Source organism: Gossypium raimondii, chromosome 2, assembly GCF_025698545.1.
Source record: "Gossypium raimondii isolate GPD5lz chromosome 2, ASM2569854v1, whole genome shotgun sequence".
Taxonomy (NCBI): domain Eukaryota; kingdom Viridiplantae; phylum Streptophyta; class Magnoliopsida; order Malvales; family Malvaceae; genus Gossypium; species Gossypium raimondii.
The window spans coordinates 15493182-15507637 of record NC_068566.1 but is presented as its reverse complement, the minus strand read 5'-3'; the positions used below and the strand labels follow the sequence as shown (position 1 = coordinate 15507637).

The following is a 14456-nucleotide window of genomic DNA, read 5'->3' as shown; positions in this document are numbered from 1 at the left end:
TGTTAATGTGACTATACAAAACTATTCTAGCCACCATATTGACTCGTTTGTATGGAAAGCCATAATAATATTAGGTTTATGAGGTTTTATGGCCATTCTGATCCGAATCTCAAAAGTCGGCCTTGGGATATCCTTAGAATGGTGAGAATATTGGTCAGAGAGGATTGGATCGTGGGTGGTGATTTTAATGCCATGACCTATGAAGCTGAAAAAGAAGGGACAAATTGAAGCGAAAAATGGTTAAATCTCAGTGGATTGTGGCAGCAAGGCCACTCTTCCGCTTACAATACCCCGTCGCTGTTAGAGTATGCCCAAAATATCAATCATGAGATGGTTAAAATAACATACTTGATTTATCATTTTTATTAATATAAGGCATTACTATTATTATTTCAGTTTCTTTTCTGTGTGTATAAATAAACAGTTTTATAATAATGTCCTGAGAATAATATGATTATTCTTAAAAGGTTCTTAGTCAAGTATTATTGTTGGCTAGGACAACAATAATGCATTAAAACTAACATGTAGTTGATTGATGATAAAGAGTTGTCATTGATATGGAGTGTCAAAATCAATGCATGAATATGTATGTTAGAGAACAACATATTGGACTGACCCGTTATGAGTATGTTTCTTGGATTATTATGTAATTGTCACAACATTACTCATTGTGATTAATATGCATATGATCCTCAGACTTGAGATCATCATTATCCCAACATCGTGAGTTGTATATTTTGATACGATCAAGCGTACAATCAGAATCGGTTGTTCTATAAAGGCTGATGTTGGATATACCACGATCTATGTAGATGGATATGGTTGATCGATATAGGATAAGTCCCTCCTACATAATGGGAGTAATATCTTAGGCCACTTGATTGAGTGAGACTAGAAATGCATGGTCATGCTCAAATAAGCTGATATGAGATGTCATACTTATTTGTATATCATAGTATACTCAAGATATCAAGGAACATGGGATGGACTATGCAAGTGTGACTATTCCATGACTTGTGTCCAACCCAGAGATAAAGGACTTAAGGATTAATGCATGAAAGGTTAATCGCAAAAAGGTTATGTCGAATCATGATTTATTGTAACTTAGGTAGCAATGATGCATTGCTAGATGCCACTCATTATTTGTAACGTTAGAATCGTTCTAGTATTACTGCTAAAGTTACAAGAACCTACAGGGTTACACCCTATGGTTGAAATGAACGGAATAAAACATAGTTGGTATTATGTTTGGTTGTCACATGAATAAAATTAATTGTAGAATTAATTTAATTGGGTAATCAAATATCGAACATATTATATGTACAAGGTTGTTGTACACATAATGAGAACATAGTTCTATTAATATATGAATTTGGTTCAGATATAAATTCAAATAAATATAGTTTATCAAATCATTATTATAATTAACGTAATTATAATTTTCGGTTTCAAACATTGTTATATTTATTTAATTTCAATTATGATATTATGTTTGAATAAATATTTAATGAATTATGATTTATTATATATATACCAATTTTAAGAGGGTAAAAGTGTGTTTTTTTAAAAAAACCCTAAAAATTAAAAATCTCGTTTTCCTTTGCTTAGAAAAAAAGGTCTAGCAGCTGTCAAGCAAAGTCTTCTCAAAAAAGCAATTTTGGGGATTTCTTTTGTTCATTGTCAACTGGGTGGATTACATAGAGGCCGGAGTCATCAAATTTTGTAGCTTGGTTCGATAGTAGATCAGAATACTCATTGCTGAAGTGTCACTGTCTACTTAGTTTAAAGATTTGGTAATTTCGAAACCTTTATTTCACCCCGATTCATTCCTCGCACATGGATCCATGGTTTGGATCACCAGATGAATTAATTTTTGCTGCACCGTAGGGGTGCCGAATTCTAACAGTCGCATATTTAAGTCGTCTGCAAAGGATTCTACCCACTGTCCGGTGGGAATTACGTTTCAAGGAGGCGCCCACAACTTGTCCGCTGCAGTCACTACACTTACGACATGTGCCCTTAGGGGACAGAGGCCCCTACTGTGGGTTGGCAATCAGGTGACGGGTGCGTGTGTCACTTCTAGTCTGGATTCTGACTTAGAAACGTTCAATCATAATCAAGCGCACGGTAGCTTCGTGCCACTAGCTTTTCAACCAAGCGCGATGACCAATTGTGCGAATCAATGGTTCATCTCTTACTAGGTTGAATTAATTTTGCGATGTGACATTAGTAGGGAAAAAATGACCTGTTCACGATGGTCTAAACCCAGCTCCCATTCCCTATTAGTGGGTGAACAATCCAACAGTTGGTGAATTCTGCTTCACAATGATAGGAAGAGCCGACATCAAAGGATCAAAATGCAACATCGCTATGAATGTTTGGCTTCCACAAGCCAATTATCCCTGTGGTAACTTTTCTGACACCCCTAACTTCAAATTCTGAAGGTTTAAAGGATCAATAGGCCATGCTTTCACTGTTAATATTCGTACTGGAAATCAGAATTAAACGAGCTTTTACCCTTTTGTTCTGCATGAGATTTCTGTTCTTGTTGAGCTCATCTTAGGACGCCAGTATTATCTTTTAACAGATGTGCTGCCCAACCAAACTCCCCACCTGACAATGTCTTCTGCTCGGATCGTTCAGCTGAAGCCGACCTTGGGTCTAAAAAGAGGGGCCGTGCCCCGCCTCTAATTCATGGAATAAGTAAATAACGTTAAAAGTAGTGGTATTTTAATTTCGCCCGAGAGCTCCCACTTATCCTACACCTCTCAAGTCATTTTACAAAGTCAGACTAGAGTCAAGCTCAACAGGGTCTTCTTTCCCTAATGATTCTACCAAGCTCATTCCTTTGGCTGTGGTTTCACTAGATAATAGACAGGGACAGTGGGAATCTAGTTAATTCATTCACATTCATCACTAATTAGATGACGAGGCATTTGGCTACCTTAAGAGAGTCATAGTTACTCCCGCCATTTACCCACGCTTGGTTGAATTTCTTCACTTTGACATTCAGAGCACTTGGCAGAAATCACATTACGTGAGCATCCATAGGGACCATCGCAATGCTTTGTTTTTATTAAATAGTCGGATTCCCCATGTCTATACCAGTTTTTGAGTCAACTGTTCGTCACTCGGGGAAGGCCCCCGAGGGAGCCGTTCCCAGTTCGTCCCCCGGCCAGCACATGATGACTCGCTCTCGCCATGAGAGTAGCTTGAGCAGTACACCGACAGTTGACGAGTTCAGGACTAGGACCCCCATGCTCAACTCTGAGAGCCAATCCTTTTCCCGAGATTACAGATCCATTTTGCCGACTTCCTTTGCCTATATTGTTCCATTGACCAGAGGCTGTTCACCTTGGAGACCTGATGCTATTATGAGTACGATCGGCACTCATTCCTCTAGATTTTCAAGGGTTGTCAGGGCCGCATCGGACACCACACGATATGCGGTGCTCTTCTGGCCGCTGGACCTTACCTCCAGCTGAGCCCTTTCTAGAGTGGGCAGGTCGTTAAACAGAAAAGATAACTCTTTTTGAGGCCCTTGCTGACATTTTCAGAGTCCCTAACATTACTGTTAGCTTCTGCATCCCAGTTTTGGAATTTTAACCCGATTCTCTTTCGAAACTCGCGTTAGGCGCACTATCAGACGGGCTTCCCTCGTCTCTTAGGATCGACTAACCCATGCGTAAGTGCCGTTCACATGGAACCTTTCCCCCTTTTTGGCCTTCAAATTTCTCATTTGAATATTTGCTACTACCACCAAGATCTACACCGATGGCCACTTCACTCGGGCTCGTGCCCAGGGTTTTGCAGTGACCACCTCACCCTCCTATTCATCGGTGCCTGGCCCTTACCCCGACGACTGGGTATAGGTCGCACGTATAAGCTCTATCTATTTTTGAGGCTAGTTGATTCGACAGGTGAGTTGTTACACACTCCTTAGCGAATGTCGACTTCCATGACCATTGTCTTGCTGTTTTTATCGACTAACAGCCTTTGTGGGTTATAGGTCAGCGCATACTTAGGCACCGTAACCTAGCTTTCGGTTCATCCTGCATCATCATTTTTGCTTACCAAAAATGGCCCACTTGGAGCTCTCGATTCCATGGCGCGGCTCAATGAAGTAGCCGCACCATCTTACCTATTTACAGTTTGAGAATAGGTCGAGGGTGTTGCGCCCCCGATGCCTCTAATCCTTGGCTTTACCTGACAGAACTCGCAAAGGGCTCTAGCTATCCTGAGGGAAAATTCGGAGGGAACTAGCTACTAGATGGTTTGATTAGTCTCTTGCCCCTATACCCAAGTCAGACGAACAATTTGCACGGCAGTATCGCTGCGGGCCTCCACTAGAGTTTCAACAAGCTTTGCCCTGCTCAGGCATAGTTCACCATCTTTCGAGTCTTAAGAGGCATGCTCTCACTCGAACCCTTTTCAGAAGATCAAGGCCGGTCTGCGGTGCACCCGTGAGGGATCCCGCGAATCAGCTTCATTTCACCTTAAGGTTTTTTAACCCGTTGACTCACACACATGTCAGACTCCTTGGCCCGTGTTCCAAGACGAGTCGAATGGGGAGCCCACAAGCCGACGCCCAGAGCATACAGGTGCCGAACCACATTAAGACGTCAGGTGCTGGATCTCACGATTGAGGCTACGATGTCTACATGGGCGTATCAAAGTCCCGGGCATAGGCCGTCACCACGACCAGTGTTGGTCCACACCCTGAGCCGATTGGTGGACCGTCTCTCGCTGTTCCACATCCTCTCGGGGCTCATTGCCAACCCCCATCTGCTTCCCTCCCGACAATTTCAAGCACCCTTTGACTTTCTTTCCAAAGTCCTTTTTATCTTTCTTTCGCTGTACTTGTTCGCTATCAGTCTCTCACCCGTATTTAGCCTTGGACGGAATTTACTGCCTAATCAGGGCTACATTCCCAAACAATCCGACTCGTAGACAGCGCCTCGTGGTGTGACAAGGTCTGAGCACGACGGGGCTCTCACCCTCTCCGGTGCCCCTTTATAAAGGACTTGGGCTGGTCCCTAGCTGAGGATGGTTCTACAGACTACAATTCAGATACCGATGGTGCTCGATTCTGAAGCTAGGCTTTTCCCTATTCGCTCGCCATTACTAGGGGAATCCTGGTAAGTTTCTTTTCCTCGGCTTAATGATATGCTTAAACTCAGTAGTGTTGGATCGCCGGCACCCCTACGGCACAGCGAAAAAATTAAAATTGGCGACCCTAACCATGGATCCATGTGTGAGGAACGAATCAGGGTGATCAATGTTACGAATTTACCTAATGTTTATTCAGAGTAGACAACAACACCTCAACAACAAGTAGTCTGATCTGCTGTCGAACCAAAACCGCAATCTATCGTGATCCCGGTCTCTACGTAATCCACCCAGTTGACTACGAACGGAAGGAATCCCCAAAACAATTTTGAGAGTTATTTTTCTTATGCGGCTGCTAGACTCAAACAAAGAAAAACGTGATTATTTATATCCTTTTGTTTTTTTAGGGTTTTTAAGAATTAAATAAATATGATAATATTTTAAACCGAAAATTATAGTTACATTAATTATAATATAAGTTCGGTAAACCATATATTTATTTGAATTCTTATGCTAACCAAATTCATGTCCTCACTATATGTACAACAACCTTGTACATAATGTGTTGAAATTTGATTACCGAATTAAATTAATTCTATAATTAATTTAATTCAAGCGACAAAAAACAATACCAACTATGGTATATTCCGTTCATTTCAACTATAGGGTGTGACCACAGAGGTTCTTGTAACGTTAGCGTAACACTAGAACAATTCTAATGCTACGAACAATGAGTGGCATCTAGCAATGCATCATTGCTACCTAAGTCACAAGAGATCATGATTCGACATAACCTTTTATGATTAACCTTTTATGCAATAATCCTTAAGTCCTTTATCTCGGATTGGACACAAGTCATGGAATAGTCACACTTGCATTGTCCATTCCATGTTCCTTGATCTCTTAAGCAGACTACGATATACAAATAAGTATGACATCTAATATCAACTTATTTGAGCATGGCCATGCATTTCTAGTCTTACTTAATCAAGTGGCCTAAGATATTACTCCCATTATGTAGGAGGGACTTATCCTATATCGACCAACCATATCCCTCTACATAGATTGTGGTATATCCAACATCAGTCTTTATAGAACAACCAGTTACGGTGTACGTTTGACTGTATCAAAATATACAACTCACGATGTTGGGATTATGATGATCTCAAGTCTGAGGATCATATAAATATTAATCATTATGAGTAATGTCGTGACAATTACATAATAATCCAAGAAACATACTCATAACGGGTCAGTCCAATATGTTGTTCTCTAACACACATATTCATGTAATGATTCTGACATTCCATATCAATGACAACTCTTTATCATCAATCAACTACACGTTAGTCTTAATGCATTATCGTTGTCCTATCCAACAATAATACTTGACTAAGGAACTTTTAAGAATAATCATATTATTCTCAGGACATTATTATAAAACAGTTTATTTATATACACAGAAAAGAAACTGAAATAATAATGGTAACGCCTTATATTAATAAACATGATAAATCAAGTATGTTATTACAACCATCTCATGATTGATCTTTGGGCATACTCTAACAAGTAGGTAATCCCGCCTGAACTAAGGTCGCGATGTGAACACCATCCTTGCGATGCCAAAAAGGTTCAAGGGTCTCGATCGACGAACACGCACAACTCCTATCGAGGTTGCTTACAACATTACCATTGATCGTCTCAACGATGATGTCGTAGAGGACTCGAATTTAGGCCAACTGCTGGCTGTGATCGCATGGAAGGCCAATTTTTTCCCCGGTCCAATCGAGGACCAAGGGCTCGGGGTTGGATAGGGGCGATGATGCGTGACATCCAGGAGACGTGCCCTCGGCCTAATGGATTAGGGCATAACTTTCGTTTAAAGATTCGATGGTTCACAGAATTCAACAATTCGCACCAAGTATCGCATTTCAATACGTTATTTAACGATGCGAGAGCTGAGATATCCATTATTGAAAGTTATTTTATATATTTTGAGACAAAAGAACAACATCACTGAAGCACTGACACCGTGAACGGTGCGGTGATAGAAGACGTGTACCTTTCTTGTTTCAATTCCTTGGTGTGATTCGTGCTAGGGGTTTGTTCGTTTTGCCTTGAAGATGTTGATCCTGACATCTCACCCCACTTGATGGCAAAGGGATGACAAAACAGACCGCTCTGAGACGCGGGGGCGGCGAGTGGCGACAATGCACCTGCACCACCTCCAATGTTGTTTACAATACGTTCACGGGTCATTCTGCTAGGCAGGTTTTGACAACGATCCTTCCGCAGGTTAACCTACAAAAACCTTGTTATGACTTCTTCCTCTAATTGATAAGGTTTAGAGGACTTCTTCCGATGTAGCGAGCAACCAACCACCAACATCGATGTGATCCAAACAGTTCACCGGACCATTCAATCAGTAGGAGCGATGGTCAATTGGAAACACAAAAATTTATGTGTTTTTACATGCCCCATTTAACTTAAAATCATGCTATATCGGTTAAATTCTTGTCAAAAAATAATTAAATATTTTAAAATAATTAAATTATGTTAAAAATATGAACATGATGAATCTTAATTAATTTTATAGTTAATTTTGATCAATTTTGCCTATTTTCAACAGATTCGCACAAAGGGCGAAAATTGGCTCGGCAGACAATGCTCGAAGAATAAAATCGAGAAGCAAATTGAAGCATCAAGGAAAATTTATTTCCATCCTAAGATGGTCCAAAAATGTGTTTTAATTCATAATATAATTAATTTTAATTTATTCCCAATTTAATTTGTGCTAAATAAATTATTATAAATTAATTATGGAAAAAAAGGGTCCAGTTGAACCGCATTGGTTGAATCGAATCTAGTGAACCGAACCAGCCACCAATTGGGCTGCCTAGAACCGTCCATATGCTGACAAAAATTAGCATTTTATCTGACTAAATAAGCTTGCAAAGAAGCCCTTGAAGAACTTTCAACCTTGCATTCAACCCCTCCAAAAAATGTGGCTTTATGGATTTGCCCTAGGTTATTTTTAGCAAAGTTGAATCTCTCAACTTTTCCATGTGTATGGCTAGCCAAGGGGGGTCCCTTTGGCTGATGGAATTTGCTACAATCAGCTATAAAAGCCACCCCTTGCTGATCATTCAACACATCCCTCACACTCTCATTCTCTCTTCTCCTTTCTCTTTTTCTCTCAACTTTTCCTTCCCATTTTCCTTTTTGTTCAAGTGCTGATTTCTTCTCTTGGGAAAGAGGTCCCCATCAGCCATTGTTGAGCAGAAATTAAAGTGTTCATAAGCCACCTTGATAGCCGAGGACAACGAAGAACGAAGAACGGAGAACTCAGTCAAGCCACGGAAAAACACCGGATTTGCTTCTTGTTCCCTATCTCTTTAAATTTTGTTGTTGTTTTGAAAAACATGTTTATGAATATTTATGCTATTGAAATTATTATTTTAATCAATCTAGCTTGAATTTAATTCGTGTTAGGTTGATTATATTTTTCCTGCTTGAATTATTGAAATTGTGTTTGTGCTGTTATAGGCCTCGGTAAGATGCTTGATTAAGGAAAAACATCCCTAAGTTATTCTTGCAATATTAATTGTTAGATAACTAATGAATTAATTATTAAATCGTATTGAAATTGTATTTAGTCCACACAATACTTAATCAATGCATGTTTATTCTTCTAAGGTAGCTGAAGTTAATTTAGCATTGTTGTAAGGCCCAATATTTGCCCAGCCCGTTTTATTAAACCAAATAAAATAAAATAAAAACCATAGTGTCTATTTACACGACCCAATTACAACAAAAACTAAACCCAATTACAATGGCCCAAATCACCTAAGCCCCAAAGAACAAAATCAGGAGACCCTAGGCATTCAGCCCTAGCATAGGCGCCGCAGCCACGCCTCCACACGTGACGTTCGCTCCTCCCACGAGTGCCTGCCTCCTCACGCATGTAGCGCCACCACGAGTCTCCAGCTGGTCTCTGTACGACTTCTGTACCCATACCTGCAAGGCAACAAGAGCAAGAAAGGCGGCAACAACAGTAGAATACACGAGAATAGCGAGGAAAAATAGTGGAAATTGAGAAAAGAATTTCCTGTAAATTTCTATTTCATTTTTGGCTATATAAAGCCATTTTCAAATTTGTAAAGGAGGTTTTTTTTCTTCTTTCTATATACAAAAAAGAAACACACACGTATTCGCAGATATTGTATACAAAAAAAGAGGAAAGGATTCAGAGAAATATAAAAAAAAGAGTTTCAAAAGGTGATTAGAGATTGGATTTTCTTCGAGGGTTTGTTCATTGTTTCTGCTTCCTTGTTTTGAGATTTATTTATTATTTAATAAAAAGGGAGAAATCATTACGAAATACAAAAAAAACTGAACAAGGAAAGACGATTTCCGATTTTCTCTGTATCTTTTTCGTTTTCGTTTTCTTTTTCTCTCTTCTTGGCGAAAGATAAAAGAGGAAAGAGAGGGAGGTTTTACCTTCTCAAAGCACACCGTCGGATCTCTGCTCGCTTCGTCGTGATCGAAGTTTGGGCAGAGGTTTTGTGAATAAATCGGTAAAGTTTGAAACGGTGGAGAGGAGAACGGTTTCTTACTAGCGGGTGAGATTGAATGGTAGAAGGTTATTTACTTTGATTTTAGGGTTTATTTACCCTTTTATATAGCTCAGGAAACAATTTTGTTTTAAGCCTATGTCAGTGGCTCTAAAACGACGCTGTATTGGCATAGAACCGATATCCAACCCGCATCTTGCCTTGGATCCGCGCGTTTCACTCCAATGGTCTATTTGCGTGTTTGGATCCTCTTTTTCTTGATTTGCATCTATTTTATCCTTTTCGAATTTTTTTTATTTTGCCACATAATTTGATCTTGTTTTTAATTTCGTCCTTCTGTCAGTTGAGGAGACAAACGCTCGAAACGGCGCCGTTTCCGGTGATCTGACTTGATTATGAGTTTATGCGTTTATTTACTGTTTTAATCCCTCATTTTTTTGAAGTACAAATTTAATCTTTCTTTTATTGTTATTTATGTTTGCTACCTATTAAATTTTGTTTTACTTTCAATATTTTTATTTATGTTTTAATCGAGTATATGTATTATTATTATGTTTATCTTTTATATATATTAAGCTAATATATGTATTTTATTTGCTTCAAATTTATTTCAAATTCAACTATTTAATGGTTATTTTAATTCTATTTTGAGTCTATTTTGAATTCATATATTTAATTTATTTTATAACTTTTATGTATTGGATATATTAATTATTTTTCCCTCTCATTGTCCTTATGTATCTTTTAGAAAATTGATTATTAATTCATTGGATGTTAAATTGTTAATATTGATGTTTGTAAGATATGATTAAAATTATTATTGCTATTTGCATTTACCTATTATTTACTTGTTATTTTTTTTATGTGTGTTTGGATTACCATTTATCTTGAACATTGTATATTACCATTCAATCATGCTACATTTGTAAAAATCGTATTTTTTTAACAATAATCATTCTATTTCATAATTTTCAAAAAGGCCTGGTGTTCGTAGCTCTCGAGAGAATTGTGCCCTAACTTACTGGGCTTCAATTCTTTTCGATGAATTTGAATAGCTAAGTGTTTATTTTGGTAAAACTATACAATTTTAAAATAAATACAATGTTAGATGTTTAGGAATTTCGAGAAATTGAACTCTAACTTACTGATTTTTGATTTTCTCGTTTGACTTAAATAACCAAATAACCTTCTCAAAATATATGAATTTTAAAATTTAAAAAAAATTAAAAAGACATAGTTCATTTTAGCGATTGAATTGTTGCACCCTAACTCACTAGTGTGGCAATTTATTTCTTCGAAATAAGTGCATCTTATTATTCAATTTGGTTTATTCAAATTTAAACTTCAAAGGATTGTATTAACCCTTTGAAGTAAGTGCATCTTCGAAAAGTTTCGACACTAAGACATTAAACAATTAATTCGGTACCAATTTTGGGCGTTGCGAGGGTGTTAACCCTTCCTCGTGGATAACCAACTCCCAAACTTATTTTCTCAAATTTCGCAGACCTAAAATCAGTTTCAAGGTGTTCCGATCACACCTCAATAAAAGATCAGTGGCGACTCCCACTTTATTTTCCAGAGTCGATCCCCACCGTTTTTAAAAAAAAATTAAAAAGATGGTTTGATAGCTTGGCGACTCCGCTGGGGAGCCTAAGAGAGTCAGACCGTAAAATTGATTGTTTTTTTTTGTCTTATTGTCGAAAATTAAAAATTTGATTTGAAAAAATTACGATCTTCTCTTTGCATTTTTGGCATGATTACTGTAAATTGAGCTCTATATTTTGACATCATATTACATAAAGGCTGTTTAGTGTTACCCTTTTAAGTGGGAGTGAGAAGCTACTACTTCATGAGGTTTTCACCTCCGTACAGGATAGTGGATCACTTTTGGAATACATCCGTACCTATGTCTTCGTGAGATTTTCATCTCCGTGCAGCCGTAGGGAAATGTATTCCTCTGAACCGAACTCGGTCCATATGAGCCTATAATGGGTGAGGATCGAGGGGTCTGCTGGTTTGGGTACCTTGACTCTAGAGCTAAACCACATGTAGGAGACTGTAGGAACCCGTCCTAGGTAGAGCCACTCCAAATCCTTAGTCGTTACCTGACTACGTACTTTTGTTTTCCTTGCTTGCTTATGTTTTCTACTAACCCCTCTTGTTTTGTTTTGATTATGATTGCATTACAATTTCATCTTAGGAAAGAGATATTGATTCAAATCCAATTACTAAATTAGAAAGTTTGTCATGGGATACGGATTCCTTGATAAAGTGGAAAACAATATGGCTGCCTGAATATATTCTGAGAAACACAAGAAGGGTGATGAAAGAGTTCATGACCTTTACTTCTTGGCCTGAGGATTCAAGGCGATTGTTTAAGATCTTTCGACATTCCAACTCCCTTAAAGAAGCCGACAAGCCTTATGAAGATGGGAAAATGATGGATTGTGACCAAGATCAAGAAAAGAAGCTAGCAGTGACATCTATCGATGAGATTATCTCAAGCATACGGATGAAGAAAAAGATCGATGTTGTCTCTTGGAATATAAGGGAGAGGCCGTATATGCATCTGCTTTATGTAAAGGAATTTGCTTTCTAATAAAGTTTTCTAAATGTAATTGAATCAGAATTAACATCTCTTTAGGCATTCATTTCATGCATCTGCATTACATGACATCATTAAAACCCATCGAAAGAGTCTAATTGAGTAAATTTGTTTCAGCTAATCTGGAAAACCAACCAACCAAACATCCTTACGGTACTCGTCACAAAACTAAGGAAATGGATCAAAGATTAGAGAAATTGAAGCAAATGCAAAAGGATATGCAAGAACGGTTACAAGTACAAATCCAAGAGCGGTTAGATAAAATCCAAGAAAACATGATGGAAAAATTGATCAAGGCTCAAAAAGATGACTGGCTACATTAACAACGATCAGCTGCTAATACACTGCTTCCAAGACAGTTTGGTAGGGGCAGCGTCCAAATGGTACAATCAATTGAGCCGTACCAAGATTGGTTCGTGGAGGGACCTAGCTCAAGCATTCATGAGGCAATACAATCATGTGACAGATATGGTTCCCGATAGAATCACTTTACAAAACATAGGGAAGAAACCGAGTGACAGTTTCAGGCAGTACGCACAAAGATGGAGGGAAGTCACTATCCAAGTCCAGCCGCCACTCATAGAAAGAGAAACTACGATGCTCTTTATCAACACATTGAAGGCCCCGTTCATCACGTACATGTTGGGAAGTGCTTCAAAGAGTTTCTCAGATATAATCATGAATGGTGAAATGATTGAAAACGCCATCAGAAATGGAAGAATAGAGGGTGGAGAGAGTAACAAAAATCAGTCTCAAGGAGAAAAGAAGATGAGATGAATAACATTGGTTACTCAAGGTCAGTAAGTCATCCAGGTAAAGGGATCGCTAGTCAACAAGGTTCATTGAGACAAGACTCTGGAGTGAAACCAAGTACTGAGAAGCTCCAATTCACACCAATTCTGATGTCGTATAAGGAGCTGTATCAACACTTATTCGATGCGCACATTATTGCTCCTTTCTACTCAAAGCCCCTGCAACCTCCGTACCCCAAATGGTATGATGCGAATGCACAGTGTGATTATCATGCGGGAATTGGGGGACATTTGATAGAAAATTGCACCGTCTTTAAAAAGCTTGTTGAAAGGCTCATTAACATGGGTGTTGTCAAGTTTGATGACTCTAGTGCAGAAAATCCGTTACCCAATCATAATTGATAATGGAGTGAATGCAATGCATGAAGAAGAGTGGGAAATGTTCACATCAACGAAAAGCAACTGAAAAAGGGACCTTGTTAGATATCCGCCCTTATAAATTTGGAAGTGTTCTAAGAAATTGGGCTGCGGAAGAAAGCAATGTAGTTTTTAGAACTTATTTAGAGTAATGTTCAGAACATTTTTGTTGTTTTTAGCCTAAAAATGATAGAAATTTCCTTTGTGAAATAGGCTCATGTCTGAATGTTATGAATTACATATTTGCAATTATTACTGAGCCAATATTTTCATTCTTTACAAACAATTCTAGATTCTTTCATTTTTTTGGATTTTCTTCCAAATTATTATTCATTCATTCATAATCATATGGTACAAATAATTATTCATGAATTTATACATTCTTTTATATATTCTTCGGTGCTTATTATGGGTCCCCATGTATCAATTACGTGAATGACTCTACTACAAACCCAGATTTTCCTTTTGAGCGGGGCATGTGTTTAGAGGGATCTCATGACTTTGAAAATGACAAAGATTGTAGCTTATCTCCGGACTTGTTGAGGATGGTTGAACAAGAGGATAGACAGATCCTACCTCACAAGGAATTATTAGAAATTATGAGCTTGGTGAAGATTAGAATTGACCTGACCGCAAAGATGAAGCAAGACCTTGTTGAGTCACCTCTAGAGTTCAAAGATGTTTTTGTATGATCATACCAGGATATGCCCGGGTTAACCGCTTATAATAAAATTTGCACAACAGCGCGATGTCAGAAATTTGCAGTATGAACGATGCAATTCTTTGCAGAGGCAATGCCTCTCCCGTTGACTCAGCATAGCTTTGCCCATTTGAAGTCGAGTTTCCATCCCTTCAAGATGTTGTTGGATTTTACTTTGATTAAAGAGGAGGATCCAAAGCTTTCTGTCATAGTTGTGGCCCAAAAGGCTCTATGAAAGAAATCTGATACCAAGGAAGGTTTTCGCATACAAGATGAAAGTGAAATACCTTATGTGGGGG

The 14456-nt window shown here is 38.4% G+C and overlaps 1 non-coding gene across 1 annotated transcript; it reads right to left on the bottom strand.

Annotated features, from left to right (window-relative positions):
- Positions 1-1849: 1849 nt before the first annotated feature.
- On the bottom strand, positions 1850-5208 carry LOC128039514 (28S ribosomal RNA). The gene has a single exon (XR_008194015.1). It is a non-coding gene; the product is annotated as a 28S ribosomal RNA (ribosomal RNA).
- Between the last annotated feature and the right edge of the window lie 9248 nt (positions 5209-14456).